Consider the following 27219-nt stretch of genomic DNA (forward strand, 5'->3'; position numbering starts at 1 on the left):
CCTGTCTAGCATTCCAATCCGTAGGACAGCAGCCCTGTCTTGACATAGGATCAGAGGACAGTCATACTGCCCCACTTTAAATCACTTAAAACTTACAAATTGAGACTCTCAGAGTACGCACATGCACTGTTTTCTAGGTAAAAATCGCCAAACAGGGCGGTTAACCTCCCCACAGGGAAGTAACCATACAGTGGATGATAAATGGAGTAACCACTCTATTGCAGATCTACTCTCCACTTATCACCACTTAGATAATAAAGTCTCAACTGGCCAAGGTTAGCATTATTGTCCTTCGTTTGTGGGGGGACAGGTTATGTGACAAAGTAGCCTCTTTCCAGCATGGTTACCCCCATTTTTGGCCTGGTGGTCAATGGTTACTGGGATCCTGCTAGTCAGGACCCCAGTGCTTATGGTTTGTACCCTATCAGTCAGTATGTTTCACTGTTTTTGTCAGTATGCTTGGACTGTGTCACTGGAGTCCTGCTAATCAGAGCTCCAGTGCTTATGCTCTCTCTGGTTCCAAATTTGTATTTACATATTTGTAACCCAGTATTCCACTCCAAATTGGTATACTGGACCCCCCCTTATAAGCCCCTAGTATATGGTACCTAAGTACACAGGGCATTGGGGTCCCAGGGGATCCTTAAGGGCTGCAGCATTTCTTTTGCCACCCATAAGGAGCCCATACAAACACTTTCTTCAGGACTGCCATTGCAGCCTGTGTGAAATAGTGCAAGTACGATTTCACAGCCATTTTCACTGCACCAGGTCACTTATAAGTCACCTATATGTCAGGCCTTCAGACCTTGAAGGCTAGGTGCAAAGTACCTGTACTAGCAGAGGCACCCCCACGTCGTCCAGGCCCATTTTCCCAGACTTCGTGTGTGCGGGGACGCTATTATAAGAGTGCACTATACGTAGGTCAATACCTATGTACAGTTTCACAATGGTAACTCCAAATATGGCCATGTAAGGTGTCTAAAAACTGGGAAGTGTACCCCAATACTGATTCCAATATTGGTTGCTCACTCCTATGCACTCTGGAGGCTCCACAGTGGACCCCCAGTACTGCAATACCACCCTTCTGAGGTTTCCACTGCAGCTCTAGCTGCTGCCACCTCACAGACTGGTTTCTGCCCTCCTGGGGTATGAGCAGCTCAATCCCAGCAAGGCAGAACAATGCATTTCATTTAGGAGAGGGGTGTTACACCCTCTCCATTTGGAAATAGATGTTACAGGCATGGGTGGGGTATCCCCCCCGAGCCTCTGGAAATGCTTTGAAGGGCACAGATGGTGCCCTCCTTGCATAATCCAGTATACACCAGTTCAAAGACACCCAGTCCTTGCTCTGGTGCGAAACTGGACAAAGGAAAGGGGAGTGACCACTCCCCTCTCCAGCACCACCCAAGGGGTGGTGGCCAGAGCTCCTCCAGAGTGTCCCTGGGTTCTGCCATCTTGTTTTCAGGATGGTCAGGGAACTCTGGGAGCATCTGAGTGGCCAGTGGCAGCAGGTGACGTCAGAGACCCCTCCTGATAGGTGCTTACCTGGTTAAGTGACCAATCCCCCTCTCAGGGCTATTTAGGGTCTCTACTCTGGATGTTTTCTTCAGATTTGGATTGCAAGACTCCAGCAGGAATCCTCTGCATCCTTTACTTCATCTTTTACTGACGGATCAACCACTGACGGCTCCAGGAACTCTACAAAACAGCAACAAAGAAGCTAAGACGACTTCTGGAACATTGTATCTTCAGCTCCTGCCAGCAACTGCAACAGTTTCCAGGTTGTGCATCCTCCGGGGACTGCCAGTCTTCAGCTTGCACCAGAAGAACCAAAGGAATCTCCCATAGAGTGACAGAGTCACTTCCCTGCTTCAGCAGGCACCTCTCTGCAGCGATGATGGGTCACTTGGGTCCCCTTTCCAGACGACAGGCTCGGATCCAGCGACACGGGTGGTGGACTAAAGTGACTTCAACAGTCCCAATGTCCAGCTGTCCAGCTTTGGTGGGGGTAAGAGCTTGCCTCCCCACGCAAGACAGTACCCCCGTGCACCGCATGATATGCAGTTGCCAAGGCTTGTGTGCGACCTTCCAAGAAGTTCTCCGTGCACAGCACAGGTTAAGCTCCCAGCACTCCATCCTGCAACGCGCAGCTTCCCAAGTGGTTCTCCGGCGGCTTGGGAATCCTTTGTGTTGTGCTGCGTGGGCCTCCATTTTCAACTCCTTTGTCCCCATGCTGCGGGACTCCTATGCGCGCTGCCTGGTCTTCTGAGGGCTCTTTTAGTTGCTGAGAGACCCCTCCGTCTCCCCCTCCTAAGTAGAGGCCACCAGGTCCCTCCGGGTCCCGCCCAGCTCCATTTTCCGCGAGCTTTGAGTGTGCCAAGGCTTGTTGGCAGAATCCAGCGACACAAATCAGACTGCATTCATCCACCCGGCGTGGGACATCTTCTGCACCAACCAGAAACCCGAATCTGTCCTCTTTGATGCAATACTGACTTTGTCTTCTCACCGGTGGTTCTTCTTTTGCACCTTCATCCGGGTTAGCAGGGGCTCCTGTTCTCCCTGGACTCTTCAGTGCTTTTTGGACTTGGCCTCCTTCTTTTACTGGTCTTCAGGCCCAGGAATTCATTGTTAGTGTCTTGCAGTCTCTTCTGGTTCTTGCATTATCTTCTATCACGACTTCTAGTGTGTTTTAGGAAACTTGCTGGGTTTTACTCTTGCTTTCCTAGGCTCTGGGGTGGGGTACATTACTTACCTTTGGTGTTTTCTTACACCCCCAGTGCCCTTCTACACACTACACTTATCTAGGTGGGAAACAGACTTTTCCATTCCACTATTTTAGTATATGGTTTGTGTTCCCCGTAGGCCCATTGCAACCTATTGTGATTTTCACTATTTGTACTGTTTTCCTACTGTGTACTTACCTGTTTCTGGTTACTAGTGTCTATATTGTGTAATTTACTTACCTCCTAAGGGAGTATGGTCTCCAAAGTATTTTTGGCATTGTGTGACTAAAATAAAGTACCTTTATTTTTGTAACACTGAGTATTGTCTTTCATGTGTGTAAGTACTGTGTGACTACAGTGGTACTGGAAAAGCTTTGCATGTCTCCTAGTTCAGCCTTGGCTGCTCTGCCTACAGCTACCTCTAGACAGCCTGGCTTCTATACACTGACTACATTTCACTAATAAGGGATAACTGGACCTGGGTTAAGGTGAAGTTATTTAGGCACCCACCACAAACCAGGCCAGCCTCCTACAATTTGTGATCTGGCAGTGCTTGTGGTAGGAAAGTTTGCTAATGCAATGTGTTACAAGGAAAATAATTGTACGTCTCTCATACACTGACATTTTTGGTGATTAAAACAAATTGCTAATTTCAGGAGGAAACACCTGAAATTGGAAGGGGTGTGGAACCCACTAATAGGCTATATGTCAGTGGGCCTTCTTGCTCTAACCCCGATCACTCACAGTTGTGACACTAGAACTTTTTGCACCACTCTACAGCGATCCCCTCCTCTTTTATAATGAAGGGGAGGGTAAGAGTGTAGCTTGGTGGGGATTACCATTGTCATGGCTGCAATTAATTGAGGTAAGAATACAACTTGCTAGATACTCATCAGAATTGCAAGGGGAGGGGTTGAGGGTGGCGAGAGTTTTTTATTTATTTGTTCTTTTTTATGTCCGTTTGGGTATCTAGGTTTTACAGTTTATCATTAAGATTAGAATTGTATTGAGGGACCCTTAACTTGGGATTCTGTTTATTTTATTTTTTTTAAATCTTTTTATTAGTGTAATAGAATATTGAGATGTATACTTTTAAGCGATCAACATTATTCACATCAGTTTTCGCAATATACAGATCCAAAGTGAGAAGACAATATGAGGAGTGTGGAGGAAAGGAAAGAAAGGAGGAGGTGATAGAGCTATGCGATAAACTGTGTAAGTCGTCTAGTCAGGGGGGTTGGACACAAGTGATCTTCGTTGGTCGGGTACAGTCTTGTGGAAGTATGCTGGTATAATTGGTCTGGCGACAGAAGGGGGGAAGAGGTGAGAGGGAGAGGGGAAGGGAGGGGAAATACTCGCATGCGGGATCTCTGTTATTGATGAGGGTTGGGTTTCTGTTTAATAAACTGCAATTAAACATTGTTTGAAGTAAAATCTCCTGTTGAGAATTAAGTTGCAGTTGCCAAAAATGAGTGCTGCTGCCCTGGCTCTGCGACTGCCAGCGCAAATTAAGCATCGTACCACGTAATCATTGTTCAAACCTGCAATAGGAACCAATCTCTCAAGCATGGATGGGTGTAGGTCCTTGGAATTTAATGTTCTGCTCATAGGCTATCTTCTTTGACAAAGCAGAGGTTAGGGTTGTCTTGTGATTCACTCAATTTCACCTTTCTCTTTTCTTTTCCACCATTGTTGCACTGAATAACTCAGTATGGGGTTTCGAATGTAGCATTGATAAGAGCCACTGGTCTCTCGGGTGGAGGCCACAGTCAAAATATATTCTATTACACAAAAGTATGGAAGTGAGCGTTCATCAATATCACCAAACATATACACAAATGATTACATATTTACTTAATCCCAAAATATAAAAAAATACGAATGTTAGTTTTTATGGAAAGTTTGTGGCTTTTCTAAATGCAACTGATGTTACCTATCGCCCATACTACATATATTCTGTTTGACCGCTCCCACAAATCAATCTGAGGACACCAACTTTATTTGTAGCCTCCAATTTAAAATGCCTTCACATTTACAGGACGTTTTAAAAATACCAATTTTACATTTTGCTTCTTTATCTACATACACATTATGAATATGTTAAAATGTTTTAATTTTCTAGGCACCCTGAGTAGGTATTGTGGACCCCACGGGGTCCCAGGAGCACAGATTAAGATCTGCAGTTCTATTAACTTTAAAAAAAAAAGAGATTGTACATGAGCCAGAAAACTAATAGGACATGCTGTCAACTCCAGACTGCTAGACTAGATACAATACACACCAAGTTCAGGTCCTTAAATCCCCCTCCACAATAATTAGTCGTCTGTAATGTACAATCTCCCAGCTGAGTCAGCAGGTTGGCTGCAGGTCATTTGGCAAGCATGTGACCTTCAGAAAACAACGCTGATCACAAAGGTAATATCATAGGGAGTTAGTTACAAGGATACAAACAGTTTAGTATTTTTCATCTCTGAAGGGAGCTATTGTTATTATTAACAGTGCTATTGGAAGGAGTGGTGTTGCATCCGAACATGACTCATGGGAATGGAGCAAGGCACATTGACAGCACCTGTGTAACGTTTACAAATTTGTGCACGTCTTTAATGCAGCGATATGAATGGCACACATCCAGCATAGTGTTAGCTTCTCAGTTTACTGAAGGTGTCAAGTCTGTTTAGGAATCATATCATGTGATACTGAGCAGAAACCATTCTAAACAGGCGGTATGGATGAAGTTATATGGCAGGAATATATAACAATGTCAAGGGACATTGGTGCACTTCCACTGATTTCTACAGACCATAGAAAGTATGTTCTACATTAACAATTAATTTCTAGTTTGTATCACATTTTAAGGACAGTTGCAAAAATAAGCTGAAATCCGTCAAAGTTCTGAACACTCCTAAAGCCACAGATTAGAAATTACATTTTTGGAAGATAAAATCTGCAATAAAACCCATTCGGTGAACGCTGATCATTGAACCAGTTTTTCACATGGTGGAAAGAGCTACGAAGAACAAACTCCATCATTCTGGCTATGTGATACCAAAATGATTTAAGGTTAATATATTTTGAACAACACCACACTCATATTCGATATCACATTAGAAAACATTACTGCATTTTAAAACAAATAGGCAACAATATTATAAAAAGTTCTATTTTAAATTCTGAACTCATGAAAGTGACATTTATATCTGTGTGTGACCCTCACATCAAGAGTTACTAAAATGTTTAATTTGTTCGGTTTTTGTGCAGTTTAATGTCAGTACTGGACAGAAAAGGTCATAACTCTGCAAATGGCGATGAAGCCAACAGTTGGCAAATACTGCTGTCATCTCAGTAGGAGAGGGAAAGGAAAAGGGAATACTGAAAAAAGGGAAGTAGGGGAAATTACATTTATTTTTATTTCAAAGGTTTTTATTAGGTTTTCAACACAGAAAGAGTGGTAAGCACAATAACATGGTGTAAAATACTTTGCTATTAATAAAGCCATAATAGCAGACAAACACTGTTGTACAAATGAGAAGGTTTAAAAGTACACAATAGAAAATGGAGACTGCTGGTGGGCCAACTGGAAAGTGATAACTAAAATAAAGTATACGGAAGGAGAGATGAGAGACGTTGCCAAAATCATATGTCCAAAACATGTATTGGTCATGAGAGTGACTTAAAAAACATGATTGGAAGATAAGACAAATATTATATATTAAACTGAAGTTTGCAGTATAATTCGGTAATATCTCAAGTTATCAGGGATACATGTCAACAGTGGGAAAACGTTTTTATGGGGGCTTGACTAACTCAAGGTAGCGGTCCAGGTTGTTCCACGGGGACTTATTGACAGAGATCCAGAGATCCAGGCATAACGTACTATGCTCCCCTGATGTAACAGATCCATTCAGTTAGAAATGGGGTCTCTAGTTGGCAGTCACTTTGCACCCTGTTCAAGTAGGGACCCTCACTCTAGCTGGGGTAAGGGAGTCACACTCCTAAGATAACCCCCTGGGTAACTTGGCAAGAGGAGTCAGACTTATCTCAGAGGCAGTGTGTTAAGTATTTGTACCCACACAAACACAGTAACACAGTGAAGACACTACAAATGGACACTACTCTAGTTTAGAAAAATAGCCAATATTTATCTAAGTAAAACAACACCAAAACGACACAAATCCAATGTGCACAATCAAAGATATGAATTTTTGAAGATTAAATCTCAATACAGCGCTTAGAAACATAGTAGCTCCAACTGGGATTATCACAGCGACCTCATTCCCAAAATTCCAACGTCACTCGTGAGGGAGTGAGGCGCCTCTCATGGAGTTGCATGGACCCCAGGTAGAGTACCTTTGAAAACGATAAAACAAAGATGTTGCACAGAGTCAGGGAGGTGAGGCGTCGCTAGAGCCGGTGCAACATCTTTCCTTACTGCTACTAGGGAGGTGAGGTATTAGTCCCTTACTGTGAGGAAGGGAAGGTGAAGTGTTGGTTCCTTATGGTTTCAGAGAAGGTGATGCGGCATCAATGTCAAGATGTAGGTTCCTTATAGTTTGGGGGGTTCATGAGTCCAGCAGGTCAAGACACGACCTCTTGGGGTTGAGGTCACACCATGGGGCCACAGGCGCCGTGGCAGAGTATGGTGTCACAGATGTTGGTGACACTGCACTCGGGACTCATGATGTCATGGGACTTCAGATGTTCTGCGGTGACTCCCGGCCTGCAGGGTTGGGTCTGCAGTGTTGGGCGCGGTTATTGCACTTCAGCAGGGATCACGGCTTTGGATGCAGGCAGTGGTGCAGAGTCAGGCAGTGGCGCTGGTTCTGGAGTCAATGTACCTGTTTCTTCTTGTTTTAGGCCAGCTCTCAATCCTAAGGGCCCAGGAACTGGAGTGGGCGCCACTTGGCAAGTCAGGGTCCTCAGCAGGAGAACCCAGAGCTGGCTGGTGAAGTCATTGATATCCCAGAGTATCCTAACAGGAGGCAAGCTCAGTCCAAGCCCTTGGAGAAACTTCACAAGTAGGATGCACATTAAAGTCCAGTCTTTGTCCTCTCAAAAGCAGAAGCAGCAATGCAGGCCAACCCAACATAGTACCCAAAGCAAAGGGGCCGTACTCCTCTTCACACATATTCAGCTCTTCTCCATGGCAGAGTTTCCTATTGATTCAGAAGTGTTCTGAAAATGTGGGATCAGCAGTCCGATACTTATACTAATTTCTGCCTTTGATCTAAGCAAACCTCAAAAGAAAGTCTTTGTAGCGCACAAGACCCTACCTTTCCTGTCCTGGTCCCAGACACACTCTAGTGGTTTGGGGGCTGCATTGTGTAAGGACAGGCACAGCCCTATTCAGGTGCAAGTGTCGGCTCCTCCCACCACTCCAGCCCAGGAAGACCCACCAGGATATGCAGGACACACCTCAGTTCCCTGTGTGTCTAAAGTGAATAAACAAACAACCCAACTGTCAGTCTGATCCAGACGTGTATTCAACAGACAGGCAGAGGCACAGAATGGCTAAGCAAAAAAATGCCCACTTTCTAAAAGTGGCACTTTCAAACTTGTAATCTAAAAATCAACTTTACCAAAAGATGTATTTTTAAATTGTGAGTTCAGAGACCACAGCCTCCCTGTCTCTATCTGCTCCCAATAGGAAATTACACTTAAAAGTTATTTCAAGGCAATCCCCATGTTAGACTATGGGGGAGATATGCCTTGTAATAGTGAAAAACAAATTTGTTCGCATTTCACTATTATGACATGTAAAACACATACGTCCTACCTTTTATATACAATACACCCTGCCCATGGGGCTACCTTAGGGTGCCTTGCATGTACTAAAAAGGGAAGGTTTTGGGCCTGGCAAGTGGGTGCACTTGCCAGTTCGACATGGCAGTTTAAAACTGCACACACAGACACTGCAGTGGCATGTTGGAGACATGATTACAGGGCCTCCAGTGTGGTTGGCCTAATGAGTGCTGCAGACAAACTAGCAGCATTTGATTTACAGGCCCTGGGCACCTCTGCTGCACTTTAGTACTACTTACTGGTAAATCAGATATGGCAATCATGGATAAACCAATAACCAATACAATTTAGACAGAGAGCATATTCACTTTAGCAGCACTGGTTAGCAGTGGTAAAGTGCCCAGAGTCCTAAAGCCAACAAAAACAGGTCAGAAGAAAATAGTAGGAAGGAGGCAAAAAATTTGGGGATGACCCTGCAAAAAGGGCACGGTCCAGCACATTCTCACCAGACATTGCTTGAGGCATTGCCTAGAGATTTCCTTGAGGATCGAATAGTCTTGTGATCTAAGTGAACATTAGCTCTAGGAGTAAGCATTCTTCTTTTTGCAGTGTTGGATTGTCTGTGGGGCTGATGGAACCACAAATAGAGAAGGAGAATTTCCTTGGACGTTTTGTGTGGAAGATGTCAACAATAATGTTGTAAATGATTTCCCAGAAGGTGAACATTGAAGGGCATTCATAGAACACATAATGTAAGTCAGCCGTCTCAGTTTTACAACTTCAACAATTGTCTAGTAGACCTAAAGAACGTACTTGGCATGAAGTCCAAAATGACCTATGCAGAATATGGAATTTCGTGTGGGCTAGATTGGGTGTAATTTTCCTCTGGAAAGGAAATGCCTACAACCTCAAACAATAGAGGGTAGGTCAGGGAACCTGTCATGTAACCGTTCTAAGGTCCATTTCTGCTGCATATCTTTACAGAGAGATGAGAAAATAAGTCTCAATTTGGAGTATCTGTTGGAAGCCACATGACCAACCCTTCTGATTATAGCAAAAAACACAGAAAGCAAGGCATCTTTAAAACAGAAGGCACATGCTTGGAAATAACTGCTTTTAATTTAAGGAAATCATAGAAATCAGTAGGGCCAATGTCATATTTTTGGCTAATGTCAGAGAAGGAGAAAGGGTGTTGTTTAGAACCAATGTCCCCTACTACAAAAATGCCCTTCACCTGCCGTGGGTCTTCTGTGGAGAGAGTAGGGTCTAATCTAATATCAATGTTGTGCCATATGGAGGCTCAAAGGGTGTGGCGAAATTGCACCTCAGAGAAGCGCGAGTCTAGGTACAATAGAATATGTCTAGACTCCTTCAAAATTGGATTTTTAAGAATGGGCTGGGTTTTGAGATTGTAGGGAGAGATTCTCAATAAGCAACTTCCCCAGGGTGAGCCACGAAGGAATGATATCCAAGTTATTATCTAGTCATTTCAAGCTTTGAGCTGCTAGAAAGGCAATTTGATATTTCTTAAAATCAGCAAGATCTGCACTCCATTGATTCTTGGGCAGTCGTAGTTTTTTTAGAGAAATGCAAGGTTTTTTAGAGATCCAAGGAAATTTTAAAGTAAACCCTCCAAGCTGGTGAAGAACTCATTTGAACAAAGAGCCGGGATCATATTTAAGAGATAGTTGACAATCAGCTTGATAACCATTTTGATCAATTCTCGTTTACACCACCAGGTGAGAAATTTTGGCTACCACCGGTCTAGGAATTTTTTGACCTTCTGGTAACCAATGACTCATTATTTCTTACTGATTCAATCAGATTATCGGTGAACTCAAGACCCAGGTATTTAAGAAAATTGGGAAGCTATGCCAAACCCGAAGTACAAAAGATTTCTTTGGTACAGAAGAGGTTGAGCAGACCAACTACTGATTCTTCCCTTTTAGTTGTGTAGCCCAATACCAAGAAGTATTAATAAATTTTGGACACAATTTCGGTGAAGGCTAAGTTAGCGTGGATGGTCACAATCAAGATATCATAAGCATAAGAAGCTGTTTTAAAATAGCTGTCACCCAACTTTAGTCCAATCAGATTGGACCGCTTATTGAGAGAATATTAAAAGCGGTTCAATAGCGCAAAGAAATAAAGAAGAGGATAAAGGGCAACCCTGTCTGTTGCCCTGTTTAAGTGGAAATGGATCAGATAGGACACAGTATGTTCTTATTTTAGCACAGGGGTTGGAGTAAAGGGCGATCGTCATTCATGTGAAAGAGTCACCTAAGCTGAAGCTCTACATGACAGCTCTTAGAAATGGCAATGCAACCTTAATGAATGCTTTTTGAGCATCGAGAGCTATTGACCCCCAAAGGTTAGGATTTGGACTTGGCAAGATGTAATAGTAGATGACCCAGCAATCTACTATTGTCATTGGAGAGCCTATCTTTGAGGAAGCCGAATTGATGGGTGCCAATCAGAGAAGGTAATATTGCTTTGATTCTTTTAGCTAATTTTTTAGAATCTAATTTACAGTCCAAAATAATAAGCGATATTGGTCTACACTTTTTAAGATACATATCGTCTTTTCATTCTTTTGGAATAAGTGCAATTATAGCTTCTGATGTGGTACCCTGGATAGATCCAGACTCAACAAGGCTATGGAAAAGATTAAGAAGAGGAGATCTTAGTTCATCTGAGAACTGTTTATAGAAGCATACAATGAGTACGCCTGGACAAGGTGATTTAGCCAGTTAAGGGATTTAATGGCGGATTGCAGTTTGGCTTCAGTGATAACCTTATTTAGGAGGAGTTGGCATTTGGGATCAAGTTTGGGAATGTTGAGTTTACTTAAGTAGTCCAGGCTATCAGTAGCATTGACAGTCTCAATTTCATCAAATAGCTTTTTGTAGAAGTCCAGAAAACATGATATATTTCCAATGGATCTCGGTGTTAGTGCCTGTACTTATCTCAAACTGGGATCATTTAGATTCTTGTAAGAAAAGTATATCAAATTTTAATTTGTAAGAATAGAATAGAATTTGAGAATCTTCCGCCTTTTTAACTGGATGATTCAGCCCCTTAGCGTTCAAGGAGACCAATTTTAAGGAGTTTTATCATCAAAGTAGAAATAATCGAGAATGCAATGTATTGTGGTTAGTCAGGCCCCCAGTGGGATGGAGTTTCGAGAACACCTAGGTGGATGTCCACCCCGACAAAGAAACAAAAACAAGTATGCACTGTGATCTGTTCTTACCAAATATGACCAGAGTATCATTCGAAAAGAGAAGGCAACTAGAAAACCGGGAACAGAAAAGGGAAATAAAGCAAAAGAAAGACAAAAGTAGCCTAAAAATAGAGCTCACCAGCTCCAAAACCCACCCCAAAACCACCCACCACTCCAAACCTGAAAGCGAAACAGTATGAAACCCAAAGGGAAAAGCAGCACGTCACTTGAGCACCATAATAAAAAAAAGACAATTTCCTAAATGGAGAACAGAGTGCAAAAAATGTATGATCATGCAGCCCAACTGAAGCAACAAGAGTGAATAAACATACAAACATTATAATTATTATGCCTGAAGGTATAAGGATCATAAGAAAATGTTAGGATTCTCCCGTAACACAACAGAAAGAAAGGCAAAACATCTAAGTGGACAGGCAAGGCTGTAGTTACAAGAAGTAAAGGACCACATAACCAAGCATAATTATATTCCTCATCAGAATAAGAAAGTAATTAAAAAAGAAACAGTGATCTAGATAAGGAATTACAAGAAACCAGCATGATAAACCTATCAGTGATACAATTGTGAGTATAAGAAATGAAAAGAACATGTAATTTAGTCTAGGCATGGAGACAATTCCATCATAGGGGAACAATGACCATTAAGGAGTGACTCCAGAGGGTAGAAGATAATATCCAAATGTTCTAATCATAGTAGAGGGCCCAATGCGTGGGGGACGCTATGCAACATATTGAAACAGCCCAATACATATCACAGCTTAAAAAGCATGCAATGTTGGCAAGAGAGAAAAAAACATTTTGATGGTACATTACAACGCTCCTGTATTGGAGGCAGAAGTATCCATTTCAGCTTCCTGGATATTGTCTAGAAATGATGGCAGGTTGCGGTGGTCATAGAAGAGGCGCATAGAACCTTTGAAGGCGATTCCACACCTGGCAGGACCTGTAAAGGAAAAAGGCATGTTCATGCTTCGAGTCTATGCCTGAGGGATAAGCAGCCTTTCTGTACTTGAACTGTAGTTATGGAATAGTCCTGTGATATGGTAATCCGGTGGCCTTTCCCAAGCGATGAATTTATGCTTCCGGATGAAATCCAAAATTAGCTTGACGTGTTGGTAGCAAAGGGGATTACAGATGATAGGTCTCGGTAGACCTGAGGCGGAAGTGTGTCCATGTTGGTTTGGAATTTGATGTTCTCTTTCAAGCTCAAAGAGTTTCTCGAAGTTGATATTAGTATGATGAGGTAGCCAATCTTCCAGAAAGAAAATGTGTGAGCCATGCATCCCTTCAGTGCCCTCAGGAAATCTGAAAAATCAGATTTTATCCCTCCTATTCCTGTCCTCAAGTTCATCAGTGTCTCTTTGCACGGAGATGGAGAGTTTGTGTATCCAACTGGGATCTTTGTTTGTGGATAGGGATTTATCTTCATTGTTTTGCTGCAGAAAGTTTGTCAGCAATTTGTTTAATGTCCAGTCTCATTCCAAAGGCATCCTGTTGCATGATATCCATACTAATTTTCGTCATCTGAGCTAGCTAGAAAACATCAGATAGTTTCTTGAGGATGCTGTCCATAGTTTCTTTCAGTTCGTTTTTGCTCTTAATGGGGGATTCTGTCAGTGGAAGTTCAGGTTTCATTCATTTTTGTGCCCAGTTTGGCATCCTTTTCCACCATACTGCAGGTGATCAGCCAAACCAAGCTGGGAATGGAATAGGTGCAGGAAGAAAGGCCTACTTGTGTGAGTCAGAAATACACAGATAAAGAGAGGTCCATTGTGTCGATCAGATTGGGGAGCAGGGTGTGAGCAAATAAAACAGCAGGAAGTAAGAAAAATCTGAAGCGGTTTCACATTATACAACAAACGCTGTCAGGTGGTAGAACAATGCCTCAAATGTGTCAGTGCAGCCTAAATGTGGATATCGCAGCAGACGCAAAGACAGTGTAGGTATACCCAAGGATTGTAGAACTCACAAAAGTCAAAAGCGCCAGGAGTTCAAACATTGGGCAAAGTATGAGTAGTGTTGTTCAGCCACAAAACACAGTTGCAGATGAAGCGCAATACCTTCTTAAATTAAGGGGGCAGGCATAAAGACAAACAGACATGGGATGTTGCAACAAACACATGCCCTTCACAGCCCTCAGTGGCCAAGTACTGAAATGTTAATCACCCAACAATCATCTGCTCATAGACAAGAAAAATGTGGTAGAGGAATGAGGAAGTCGGGGAAAAGAACAATTTTTACAGCCTAGAGGTGTGCAGGTAGGTCAGCTGGGCTGGGGTGGCGGTGCAATGAGTAGGCCCTGAAAAAAGGAGGCCTACGGCATACATCAAGGCACGTCTGTTCAGCAGATGGTAAGGCTGCAGAGTCTTAAAAATACATCAGTATTTTGAAGCTCCTGGCTTTTCGTGAAGCAGGAATGTGGGAGGAGAGAGAGAGAGATTATCAGTGGTGCATTTGGGGGGATTATAGTAAGCACGTTGGGATCTGTCCGGGACGTTGCTCACAGCCTGGTCACATTGCAGGGGCTGGAGCAAAGGCAGGTAGTTTGCTGCATCTACAGGCTATTGGCGAGGATTTCTGTAGGAGAGAGAAGGCTGAAATTGCATCCATGCCTTCCTCAGCTGTTCTGAGTGATTTCCTGCAGTTGGGGTCAGAAATTCTCCATTTGGCTCAGAGCACTATGGGTTTCATGGAGCATTAGAGATGGAGCTCTTGCTCAAACAATAAACGGTGAATTATACGATAGGAAGTTTTCCCAGGATGTAGAGGACTTTTTAATCAGTATTTCCATAATAGAATTTGAGCACCCAGACCAAGACCTTAAACAGTACACAAAATAAAGATTTATAATTTAGATTTGTGCAATCAAACTGTACAAGATGTTGGAAAAGAAGTACTAAGAGTTTAAAAAAAAAAAAAAAACGTATGATTGAGAGGTCAACTTTCAGACAAAGGCAGCTTGCTAACACAAAGGTAAAGTTCTAGAGACACTACTCTTTGCATCTGTTGGCACTCTGAGAAACAACAAGACTTCTGGCCTCCATGGATGTGTATAAGTCTTGGCATCGGCAACCTTTTCAGGGTCCTAACTTTAAACCTAATACTTTGACATTTTGGGCCTCATTACGAGGCTGGCGGTCCTGACCGCTGCAAGTTTTGTGGTCTGACCACCAAATTAAGACTTTAGCAGTCAGACCACCAAATGATCGCCGTCTCCGCCGGGAACAATGTTGCTGACGATGGTTCTGATTGGAATCGGCCAGGGCGGCACTGAAGTCCGCGCCGCCCTGCTAGTTACGACCTGGTTCTCTGCCAGTCTTTTCATGGCCGTTTTACTGCCATGAAAAGGCTGGCGGAGAACAGGTGCACGGGGCCCCAGGGAGGCCATTGCCCATGCACTTGGCACGGGCAGTGCAGGGTTGCCCTGCCCACCTGCCTCGCAAAGCTCACTGTCTGCTGTGCAGACAGTGAGCATTGCGAGGGTGCTGATGCCCCCTGCGGGTGGCAGCATACCCATCGGCTGTAATATGAGCCGGCTACAATGCTGCTAACATTTTCCCGCTGGGCTGACTGGCCATAACCTATGTTTCCGCCTGTCCGCTGAGCGGGAAAGTAATGGGCCTGGCAGGGAGGGAGCAAGTATGGCAGCAACCTCCCTGTCCGAAGTTCGGCAGATGGGTCAACCCATCCGCCAAACTCATAATCATGCCCTTAGTGTGACATTCATATTCTGGCCTAAATGTATTGAGACTGGCACTGAGGGATAGAAACACTGACATGCATATTTGAACACCTTGACACCAGTCATCGGGTAGCTGTCCCTGCGACTGCAAAAAAAACAGATGATGGTCGGAATGCTGAACTGCAACTGCGACACATTCATTGCAAGGAAACCCAGCAAGATACACGGGACCAAGAAACATGGGACAGATACGACCACCATGCTTTCTGGATTTCCTTACCTCTCTGCCGCTTTTTCTGTCTGAACTGAAATAGCCAAGAGGCCCTCATTGAGTCCCTTGATACATTAGCAGTCTAAACATCACACATCACTTTTATCACTGCACATATGGCAGAAAGTGAAATTAGCCCTGGGAAATAATTTTCAGACTTCGGTTGGACATCGATATGGGAACACAGAACCTCAGTGTGACTGAGAGAGTAATCTAAAATTACCCTGTATAATGTTATGATTAGGTATTACTATTCCCCTTAAAATATAAATTAGATTATCCCTACTCGGTTGAAAACAATCTCACATTTTGGGTGACTAAGGTGGCGCAGTCCATGTATTGTTTGATATTATGACATGTAGCCAACCCTATTCCCATCTCATTTTGTGAATAAAAGTTCCTCTAAATTGGAGCCTTATGCCTTACATTCTATAGAAGATGTATGTTAGATAGAATTTATTTTTATCTTTCAGCTGCTCATTAGAACCCGTTGAGTGATTGTAAGCCTTAGAAAATTTTCTGTTGTTAGAGAATTCAAAGTTCTGTTGAATAGCCCAAAATGAATGTAGATCTAATCAACACACTTCTTACAATTTCTATGAAATTTGAAATCGATTGTTTAGCCAATAATATAGTGGGTCTTTAAAAAATATTTTTGAGATTAGCTTATGTATTTATGTTGACACCTAGAACTTTGTTCCCCATCAGTTATTCAGCCTCAGATGTAAATTGTGTAAGTAGCTCTGGTAATAGCAAGAGTGATGGTATAGGGTGTATAGAGATACTCAAAATTTTTACGACCTTTCTAACCATAAATTCTTATTTCTAAGTATTTTTCTCCTTGTTCTTTGAACTTCTTTATTGGTCTACTCGCCTTTCATTATCTTTAGATTTTCGGAATCCTTATTAAAGTGTTTTTATTTGAAAATGAGAATACATGAGATTATTACTTGTTACCAGTAACGTATGATAAATTTGTGTTATTTGGCTGGATTTCAAGGAAAACCTAAATCAAACATTAATTAATTACTGATATTGTATGTATCAATATATAAATAGATTTCTATACTCTTAAATGTGGAGTCACTCAAAAAACAAGTGGTTATGAGCTTGTCCTCTTTGAACTTGTACTTTAAACCCAAATATGTGGACAAAGAACTTCTGATCAGGACTCCAAAACTGGGCTTTTTGCTCTATATGAGGTCCCCAGAATCAGAAGAAGCATTCAGAGCTGGACAAAATAACCAATATGACAAGTCTGTTAAGTCTATCCAATGGTCCAGCATGACTTCCATCATTAGACACTTTAAAATAAATGACACCTCTTTAAGAATTATTGTACATCCGCCTAATTAAATGTAAATTGATGTAGCACCCAACATTTTTAATTAACTTAAGGCATGGTTGGTAGTAGAGGTTCGAGTAGCAGGTGATTAATGTATGCCTGTGGCTTCACCCACACCTTCAGACTCAGTTTGGGATGCAGGTGTGTTCAGTGATGTGCTTAGATCCCCTTATTGCGTTATGTGTGCCAGCCTTCCTCCATCTTGTCTATTGTGCCTGCTATGGGAATTGAATCTCACGCCCAATTAGAGATGGTCCTTTTCCATGAAAGGTCTCGTAGTTGGGTTGTAAATTCTTTAAGATGAGGAGTACCCCTAAGTGATCACCCTCACAGAGCAGACTGTGGCTAGTGCAATTGCACCCGGTTAAGGAAAGGCTGATGCTTGGTGGCAATTTGTAACTGACTGTGCGACTACAGGAAGTTTTCCCTCAACCCATGGGCTAGATGAATCATGTGGTGAAACCTGATGAGTTTCCCAGAACTTGGATCCATCTCTTTCCTCTGATACCCTCATTACAGGTAATTATCTCAGTAGTTAACATCTGATACCTTGGGGATCAAAAATTAACAGATATAATCATTACCACCTATCATAATTTTAGTCTTTTAAAATATATAATGCATATATAGGTTTGGCGCTTTTTGCCCTAAAATGTACGTGTACCTGTATTTATTGGGCATTTTCCACCAGTACATTTTATGAAGTTGGACCTGCTGGAAGTTATCTGGGGAATATTGCAGTACAAGAGTTAATTATCGCAAAACATGTAACTCCCATTCTTACACTAACCATTTTCACCGGGATTAGAAAAGAACAGGTCACTTGTAATGCGGGCCAGAGTTTTTGTGGTGCGTGTGCACTGTGCACTGTGTTCTGTGCTAACTGTATGACCAATGCTATTTTACTGTTATAACATTACTGAAGATCCAAAACAGAGGTCATGTTAAAATGAATTAAGGTCTGTTCCAAGCCACCTCCACCAGCCCCAAAATATACCTCAGTGCCTCGGCACTGGCCTCTAACTGTACCCCAAAAAAAAACCTTTTTCTTTGTTTGGCTTTGGGCTCCCAATACTCATAGGTCATATTCGACCCATAGCAGGTCCTTTGTCCAGCCTTTTGGAAAAAGGAGATTGGATAAAAGTCTCAGTATCCATTAGGAACTCTGGTTTCCCTTTCCTCCTCCATGTGCCATGTATGAAAAGCCCAGAAAGAGTGAATTTCGATGGTGGCAGGTCCAATGATTGTACACTGGTTTTCACTGCAGTGGCCACACCTTTCATTGTATACTTGGAATCCTCAGCCAGCATGTAGTGCCTCGTCTTTGGAAGAAGCTCTCTGCACTTCCACTGAGTAATCTGTTGACTAGCTTTATGAGAAAAGGCCTAGTTCAAAATCAGAGGATCATCTACTCAGTTGCCCAGTGTGACCATGACCCTAGAACACTGACATTCAAACAGAAGATTGCAGAAAATCACAAAAGGACAGCACCTGCTAGTAAACCAGCACATCTGTTCTCCCTGTGCTGTCTTCGCATGTAATAGGCTCTTATATTCAGGCATTTGGATAATTGTGTATCAGTGGGATTCAAGATTACTACTGGGGAAACACAAGATACCCTTCCAAGCTACAAACAATGCCTCCCCCGCCCTCGTAGATTTAAACTATTTTGGACCTATCTATGTCTCCTCTGCCCTGTATGTTCCAGAAGATCACTTGCATAACACTCCAGAAGCCAACTTGAAAAGGGTCTGCCTATTGTATGTAGCAGGCAGCGGTTCAATATCAGGCCAGAACAGCATCCCCAAAGCTGAGGTTGCAGGTGTGGGCCAAGTCACTGGCATCCATTACTCAACTGTTTCTTCACCACCACTCCAAACCGTCCCTTAATTTACATAAAAATAATGGCTGCTGCATCAATTTCAATTTAATAAGAAGGGTGGCAATGACACAGAGTCTGACTGAGAAACGTTCACTTGTGTACTAAGGGTGCAATGGCCCTTAGTGAAGCAAAGGAACAATAATTAGGGGTCTGCGGGCACAGACTGGAGTGAGAAGCCCTGGGCTGAAATAGAAATAAAGGAACCATTGACAAAAAAAGAAACATGTATCCCTGCAGTATAAGGAAACTGGGCTGTTGGTTGACTGGTTTGTGAGCCCTCGTCAAGCAGCAACACAATCCTTGTCAGGGTGAGGCACAAGCATACCCTAAATTAACCTGTGCTCAACCCTCTGGTAGCTTGGCACAGATCAGTCAGGCTTGACTTAAAGGCAATGTGTAAAGTATTTGTGCAACACTTCAAACAGTAATATAGTGAAAACACCACACCAAATGGATTCCACACCAAATTAGAAAAATAGAACTTTCTTTATTAAGTAAAACAATACCAAAACAACAAAAATCAGTAGAACCGGAGAGATGCAATTTGAAACATTTCAGTGAAGTAGCACAAAAAAGCACAAAACGCCAACAGTGACAATCTGGTCGCGCCTGACTGGGATAAAGTCACAAGTTCGGGTGGACCTCGATGGAGCGCTGCCTGGCTACATGGATCAGGTTAGGCCCGCTGAACAAAGTACCTTAACTCTGGGTGTGTGGTCTGCAAAGCGTTGCTTTGCGTCTTTTGGTGTTGGTTCCGAGGAAGCTGTGTGGGGAGGCTTTGAGGCACTTTGTGTCACTTTGGGTTGGTTAGGCTGTGCAGCAAAACTTGGCGGGCCTTGGGTCAGATTCGATGTGACTGGCAGCTGTAAGGCGAGGCTTAGCGAGTGTTGGAGTCACTCTGGGTTTAAAATATACATGCCCAATCCTACTCACCCACGCAAAAGGGGAGCAGACAGCAGGTCAGCACAGCTGGTCAGCCCTTCCTTCGGAGCAGCAGTCCAGCAGAGTGGTAGTCCTTGCAGCAGTCTTTTTTTGCAGGGTATCCACAGGGCCAGAAGTGTCCTGAATAGTTGGTATCTGAGGTCCAGTATTTATACCCATTTGTGCCCCTGAAGTGGGGAGAAACATCTAGAGGTATGCCTTTGCAGTGAACAGGTGCCCTGCTTTCCTAGCCCCGAATCCGAACTACTACCTGGGACATGCATCCCTTTGTGTGGAGAAGATAGGGCACAGCCTATTCAAGTGTCAGTGGGGCTGGACTCCGCTCCTCCCTCCCATCCTGCCTGTAATGGCCAATCTAGGCGCGCCTAAGCTCCTTGTGTGTGGCTGTCTAGGAGGAATACACAATATCTAACTGTCAACTTCACCCAAGCATGTGACCCAGGACACGCTGGAGGCACCAAATGGCTAAGCCAGAAAAATTATAACTTTCTAAAATTGGCATTTTCAGAAGGGTAAATTAAAATCCAACTTCACCATAAATTAGGATTTTAAATTAGAAATCCAGAGACACCAAACATTAACTGGTACCTATTCTCGTCTGGATATTATCCTTATAAAATGTAATGAGGTAACCCCAGTCTTTTCCTATGACAGAGGTTGTCCTTTCAGTAGTGCAAAAATGAATAGCTTTTCACTACCAGGACACATAGGACTTATAGGACATATAAATGCATTGCAACCTGCTCTCTGGGCTGTCCAGTGCCTACACTTGGGGTGACTTACAGGTATTAAAAAGGGAGGTATGGGCCTGACAAAAGATCTGCTTTGCCAGGACAAATGGCAGTTTAAACTGCGCACAGACACGCTGCAATGGCAGGCATGAGACATGTTTAAAGTGATACTTAAGTGCGTGGCACAATCAGTGCTGCAAGCCCTCTAGTAGCATATAATTTGCAGGCCCTGGTTACAGGTAGTGCCACTTTACTAGGAACTTGCAAGTAAAGGTACTAGTAAAGTAAGTATGCCAAATGGGTATAAGCCAATTTAACATGTTTTAAGGCGAGAGCACAAGCACTTTAGCAATGGTTAGCAGTGTCCTAAAGTCAACAAAAACAAACTCAGCAAAAAGTGTAGAGCAAGGGCAAAAGGTTTGGGGATGACCCTACTCAAATGGATAAGTCTAACATGCAGCAATAAAGGTGTCTGGTGTACCATGGGCTTAGCATTGTTGGACCCTTTTGACGAAGGGTGTCGGGCCACTTTGCAAACTGGTTGCATGCAGCAGCTACAGAGCGGTGAAGAACTGAGGCTCTAGGCAGAGAACAGGGTGCCAAAAGCATAGCAGAGAAGTAAGGTCAGAGTGAGAAGGGAGCTGCCCAACTTCTAATTAACACGCTGCTCTTTTTTCATATGTTGGAGTCTTCCTTACACCTATTCCTGGCTACTAGTTTTGTACACAGAAAAATGAAATTGTCACATAAAGTGTTGTGGTTTATTAATATTGCTCACTAAACATTACTAATAGTCACTAAACCTATAAACATTCTGTTCTTTTTGTCTTGTAAAACCACGACAGAGAGTGGGCATCCCTTTCCTCGTCGTCTGCCAATTATTTACTTTCATATTACAATTTTCGAATAATAATTTTTTTCTTTTTTACATTCTCGTCCTTCATGTCAGTCCTAATCTTCCATTTACAAACCAATATTGTCAGGGCTGGTATTACCTATAGGTGTATTTGTGTACCTGGCACAGACTGGGACAGTGTTCTCCATAAATGTGCTGCCTCCGGCATATATTTGCACTCACGCCTGCCCTGAAGGTATCACCTTAGATAAACATAGACAGGCCTGGCTTTCACATTTCAGACATATATGCTGCCAGCATTTGAAATTTGGTAAGAATTCCTCTAGGTAAGTCCCCTGTGTATAAGTACAGTGAATGACCACACCCGCCTTCGAAGGGATATCTTTGGGGTAGTAGGAACACTAGAACACTGTTCTTCCTTCCAAGAGCTGCCCTGAGGGCCTGCAGTGACTGTGCATCACCTGTATGTGGTGGACAATCAGTGAGCTTCCTCACTGCTTCTTTGCCTCCAGGCTATTTAGTGTCTCTGCAGGCACAAAGGCAAACATTTTCAGTATTTGTAGGGACCCACACTGCAATACAAATAAGAGAATATCTCCTCGTGATCACGCTAGGGCTGTATGTGCACAATGAAATTTGTCTTACAAAAGGGGATGGGTACGTGTTTGCAACCGCTTCTGTTCTGTAATATCAGAGTGCTCTGCAGACATAAAAAGCAAGTGCACATGTCTGTTGACCCGTTGGGGCACTTGGTGTAATACGACCCCAGGTGTCCGTTCAATCGATGCAAACCAACACCACAATACCTAGAATATATCAGGTTGGCACACCTAAGCTAGAGACTGAAATCATCTTTCTCATGATGATTTAGAGGTTAGTGGGATCACTGACATAATATTGATACATACAATATGAAAACACAAAAATATTGAAAAAATATCATTAACAAAATATCACCCTCAAGTACTTCACTAATGAATTCTCTAATATCGAGAACACAAATATTGTTGTTAAAATTTCATTTATATTGAAGAACACAAATATCAGAAACAAAAATATTGTCACCTTTAATTAAACATACAATAAGTGAAAAATATTGCCCCACACAATATTGACACAGTAATATCACCAAAAGAATTATATTATCATTAAAAACCATAAGAAAGTACTTTTTAAAAATTACAAAATCCCTGGAAACTCACTTAAAAATCCAATTGTTACAGGAGTGTTATAGTTAGGAAATAGAATTTTAAAAAAATCTTTGAAATCCACCAAAAAAACAAAAGTTACAGGGACGTTACAGTTAGGTTCAGATGTTACACGCACAAAACCATAGAAATTCAGATTTTTATTATACATATAAATGCCCTTTTGGATGGTGGAGAAGGTACGATGCGGCTTGATTACCTCTCCGTCTTTGAGATCGGACGAGATAAGACACAATTTTGTATATTAGTATAATTTTGCATTTCATGTGTTAGTAATCTGTGGCCCTCAAGCGCACTGGGGTTGTATTGTTTTAATGATGTGGCTCTCTTCAACAATTTTGATGTTCGCCACTTGAACTTTCAATGTTACCTTCATTTTATTTTGAAATATTTTAACTCATTTGTGCTTTGCATCTACATACACAACAGGTTGTTTGCCCCTTTGGGACGTTGAGCCACACAATGTAAATTTTTGTGTACGTGAGCATTTTCCTGCAAGGTTCATGTTGTTGACTTTTGTCTTTGCTATTGTAATTACTTATTTGGATGCACATTTACACATTAACATATTTATCTTTATTTATTTATTTTCTACAAGGCATGAATTTTATTATGTTGTTCCATTACTACTGCTGTGATGTGAACAGTCTAAGAATGCGACCACTGTTTATGTGTATGTTTCACGTGGTGTGTCCCCAGTCCGTCATTCATGGTTATATTTAACAAACTTTTTATACGATTTTTGTACGGTATTGCTGAGCCTGTGATCAAGCGTGCCACACGCTGAAGCACTTAGGATTGTTTTGGTGACTTGTACTGGAATAAATATTGCTGGTTTCTAAATTACACTGTCCTGGATTGTGCATCAGCAGGCTTGAGATATTTTATGTGCACCTCACCCGTACGCGCACCAGAGTCAAAGTATCCCAGCTTTTTTTTCACATCAATAATTTTACTGCATATGTTACAATGATATTATCAGTGATGTAATAGAAGATGGCATGAGTGATGTAATATCAAGGGTAACTAGCATTGCATGGCGGGGGTGCGAGTTATAGCTACCTTAAGGCATGAGTTATAGTTACTCGAGGTAACTCTAACTATAACTGGTGAGTTTCTATAGTTTTCTCCATGTACAATCTGAACCTCTGTGCCTGTGACCTTTGGTTTTTAGTCAATTTCTACGTTTTATTTCATTCTATCTCCTAACTATTACTTCTAAGATTTATTTTAACGTTAAGATGACCATCGCAGTGCACTGGGGGGGGGGGGTGGAATGGGTGCTGGACCTAGCCTGGCATTGTGGTGCCCCCACCCAAGCTTGCTGCTTCTGCCCCCCCTTGCCAACCGTTGTTCAAGTCCATGCCCCCTCATTGCAGCCCTTGTGTGGCCGTTGTTCTGCGGCAGACCTTCCCACCTTCCCTGAACAGTTAGCTTGCTGCCCCATCAACCTCCTCCCTGCCCTCTGTTGTCCAAGTCCATGCACCAGCCCCCTCCCTCCTGCCTTGCATGGTCTGATGATCTGCTGCTGCCCTTCATTTCGCTTGATATCCCTGCCCACTCTTCCTGCCTAACGTTGCCCAGTTCTATGCTCTATCATTGCCCTCCTGCTTAGCCTGGGTGCTTACCTTGCTGACCATACCCTCCTTCCCTCAGCCCTCCAACGTCTATGTGCATGCTCCTGCTCCCTCTTTTTTTTCCCACCAAGTTCCATGGACCTGCCACTGCTCTTCCTATCTACTCTGAGTGCCCTGTTTAACTACAACTGCCCCTCCTGCCTGCCTAGTATGGGCAGATGGCTGCCTCCTGTACCTGCCACCTCCTCCCTGCCTGTCTGAGATCTATACCCCACCCCCTCCCTCCTTTCCTCCACGGTCCATTTTTCTGCCGCAACTGCTCCTCCTGCCTGCTCTGCATGGTCTAGCCTGAAGCCCTTTCCCCTGCTCTCTCTTGTCCGTGTCCAGCCCCTAACCCTTCCTTCTGTCCTTCGTGGTCCTTTTAGCATACCCCGCCCCCTCCTCTTGCCGACCATGGCCATTGTGCTGTCACTAACCCTCCCACTTGCCATGCATGGTCTTTTGTGCTGTCACAGCCCCTACCACCTGCCCAGTGTGGTCAACTTGCTGCCCCTGACCCTCTCCCATCTTCCCTCCGTTGTCTGTGTGTATGCCATTGTAATATCACTGTTGCCCTCCATGATGTGTTGACCTTCACTGTCCATCCCGCCTGCCCTCCATGGTCAACTTGCTGCTCCTGCCCTACCCCCTTCACCCCTGCCCTCTCTTTTCCATGTGCAGGGCCCTTTCTCCTCCCTCCTGCCTTGTCAGGTTAGTTGTCGTGCCCCGCTGACTCCCTCCTGCCCTTCGTGTCTGTTTTGCTACAACTGTCCCTCCTGTCTGTCCGGTATGGTCAGCTTGCTGCCTTTGCCTCTTTCCCCTCTGCTCTCTGTTGTCCATGTGTATGGCCCTGTCCCTTCCCTATTGCATTTCATGGCTCGTTGTGCTGCACTGCTGTCCCGCTTGCGCTGTGTGGTATATTGTGCTGAAGCAAATCCTGATGCTTGGCCAGTAAGGTCAGTTTGGTGCACCTACCCATCTCCCTCCTGCCCTCTGTGATCCGAGTCCACACCCCTGCCCCATTCCTCCTGCCATTTGTGATCCAGTGCACCATACTTGTCAACATTTTGAACTTGCAAAGCTGGCGGTCTATTGACTGCCAAACTCATAATAAGGCCCATACTCTTTTGCACATGTCCATCATTGGGCTATGCTTGGGCTACATTTGGGTAATATTTGTACTACATTTGGTCTCTTTTTATCTCTGGTGACTATCTTGGGAGACTTACTTGTTATGAAACTCCCTAATTTCCTCGTTTACTGCAGTATCCTCAGTAGAAAATGCTTTCAGTTTTCGACTTCGATTCCATCAAGATGGGGTTTAGATGTACTACACTTTTGGCATAAATTTAGAATGTTAGCACTCTAGCTGCCCATTAGAACACTGTGGTAAATCTACGGGTTACCAAGGAGTTAACTGGCAGTTTGCTGCTGATGTTGAAAGTGCATGTTTCAGTCTGCATGTCAGAATGTTTTAATGAAATAGAAGAGGAAGATATTTGAGAACTCACTTAAAACATGTCCTACTTTTTCTTTCTACAGCACTAACCATAATTTCTATGACAAAATGAACTTCCTCATTTCGTTCCTTTCTAAATTAAATGTTTTCATTTTTACCAGTTTGATTCAACCAAGATAGCTTCAGGTGTGCCACATTTTTGTCATAAGCAAAACTGTTAGTGCTCTAGTTGTTCTTCTGAACACTCTGGTAGACTGCAGTAGAACACCAAGGCATCAACTGACAGGTTTCTCCTTTTGGAAGTGCATGTTTTACTGAGAATGCCGGACTTAATTCTCATATGACTGAGATAGATTGAGTGAATTTACAGAAAATATTCTCTAATTTTAGCTTCTGGAGCACCTTCCATAACCTCAATGGGAAAACTTGAGAAAAGAGTTGTCTCCCAAACACGATTCAAGAAATCCCAGCAGAAGGCTTTTGCACAGGGTAGAATCACCTTAGAACACACTGAGTTCACACCACCGTCACCATGTTGGGAACCATGTTTCTTGCAAGAACAGCAGTCCCCTAGTGGGTCGGACAGCCATGGTTATAAATGGGTGGTTGGACCGCCGAGAGTGCAGTGTTACGACCATCAGTGCGAGTGTGGCGGTCCTCGGACTGCCACAATCGTAATAAGGCCCTAGGTCCTAACTAAAAATACCTAGTGGCAACTACCACTGGGTTTTTATATATATACTTTTTTTTTTGGCAGAAAGGTAATATATATTTTGGGCAGAAAAGTAGCTCCTGGTCCAGAGAGTGCCCTTTGTGTTATTTGATGTAAATCTGTTCTGTAGTTTTTGAGAAATTAAAGGAAATCATATTTGTGTATATAGAGATGCAAAAGGTCTGCAAACCCTCCTGATCTCATGCTGAGATTTTATTGGCTGCCAGAACTTCAACAAGGAAGTGTTGGCAGCCATGTTGGAACTCTGCTTCAGCTGAGTCCCAGAAAAAAGATGAAAATAAACAAAAGGGGCCTGGATACAGATACCCTGACCCCTTAGCCCTGGTGCTGGAGTTCTAGACGGACCGCCCTAACCTAAAAAACATTTTTTACAATTTTGCGGCGGACGTTGTGGCAGATCTGCCAAAAATGTAAAAAACTAAAAAAACAAAAAACAAATGGGATCCTGTGCTTCTTTCTGTCAGGGCCCCCTTGTGGGCGAGGTCCCAGGGGCAGTGAAATTAGCAATGTGCCCCACTCCCCACAGCCCTGGGGACTGTCACCTCCCCGGGGGCACTCATCAAAACCAGTTCAGGGGTGGCTGCAGCCCCCTGCAGCCCCAGGGACCACCACCTCCCTGGGGCTCTATTCAAATACATTGCAGGTGGCCGCCTGACCCCCCTCTCCCTCAGCAGCCCAGTGGACCACCACCTCCCAGGGTCTCAATTCAAATGAGGTGTAGGGCCTGCGTGGCGCCCATGCTGCCCCATGGACCTCCACCTCGACCGGAGCTACAATAAAAGAGTAAAGGG

At 43.3% G+C, this 27219-nt stretch overlaps 1 protein-coding gene across 2 annotated transcripts in view; it reads left to right on the plus strand.

The window, feature by feature from the left end:
- MORN1 (MORN repeat containing 1) overlaps window positions 1–27219 on the plus strand; it is a 980804-nt gene that overhangs the window by 149831 nt on the left and 803754 nt on the right. The window lies entirely within an intron of this gene.

Source organism: Pleurodeles waltl, chromosome 6, assembly GCF_031143425.1.
Source record: "Pleurodeles waltl isolate 20211129_DDA chromosome 6, aPleWal1.hap1.20221129, whole genome shotgun sequence".
Taxonomy (NCBI): Eukaryota; Metazoa; Chordata; class Amphibia; order Caudata; family Salamandridae; genus Pleurodeles; species Pleurodeles waltl.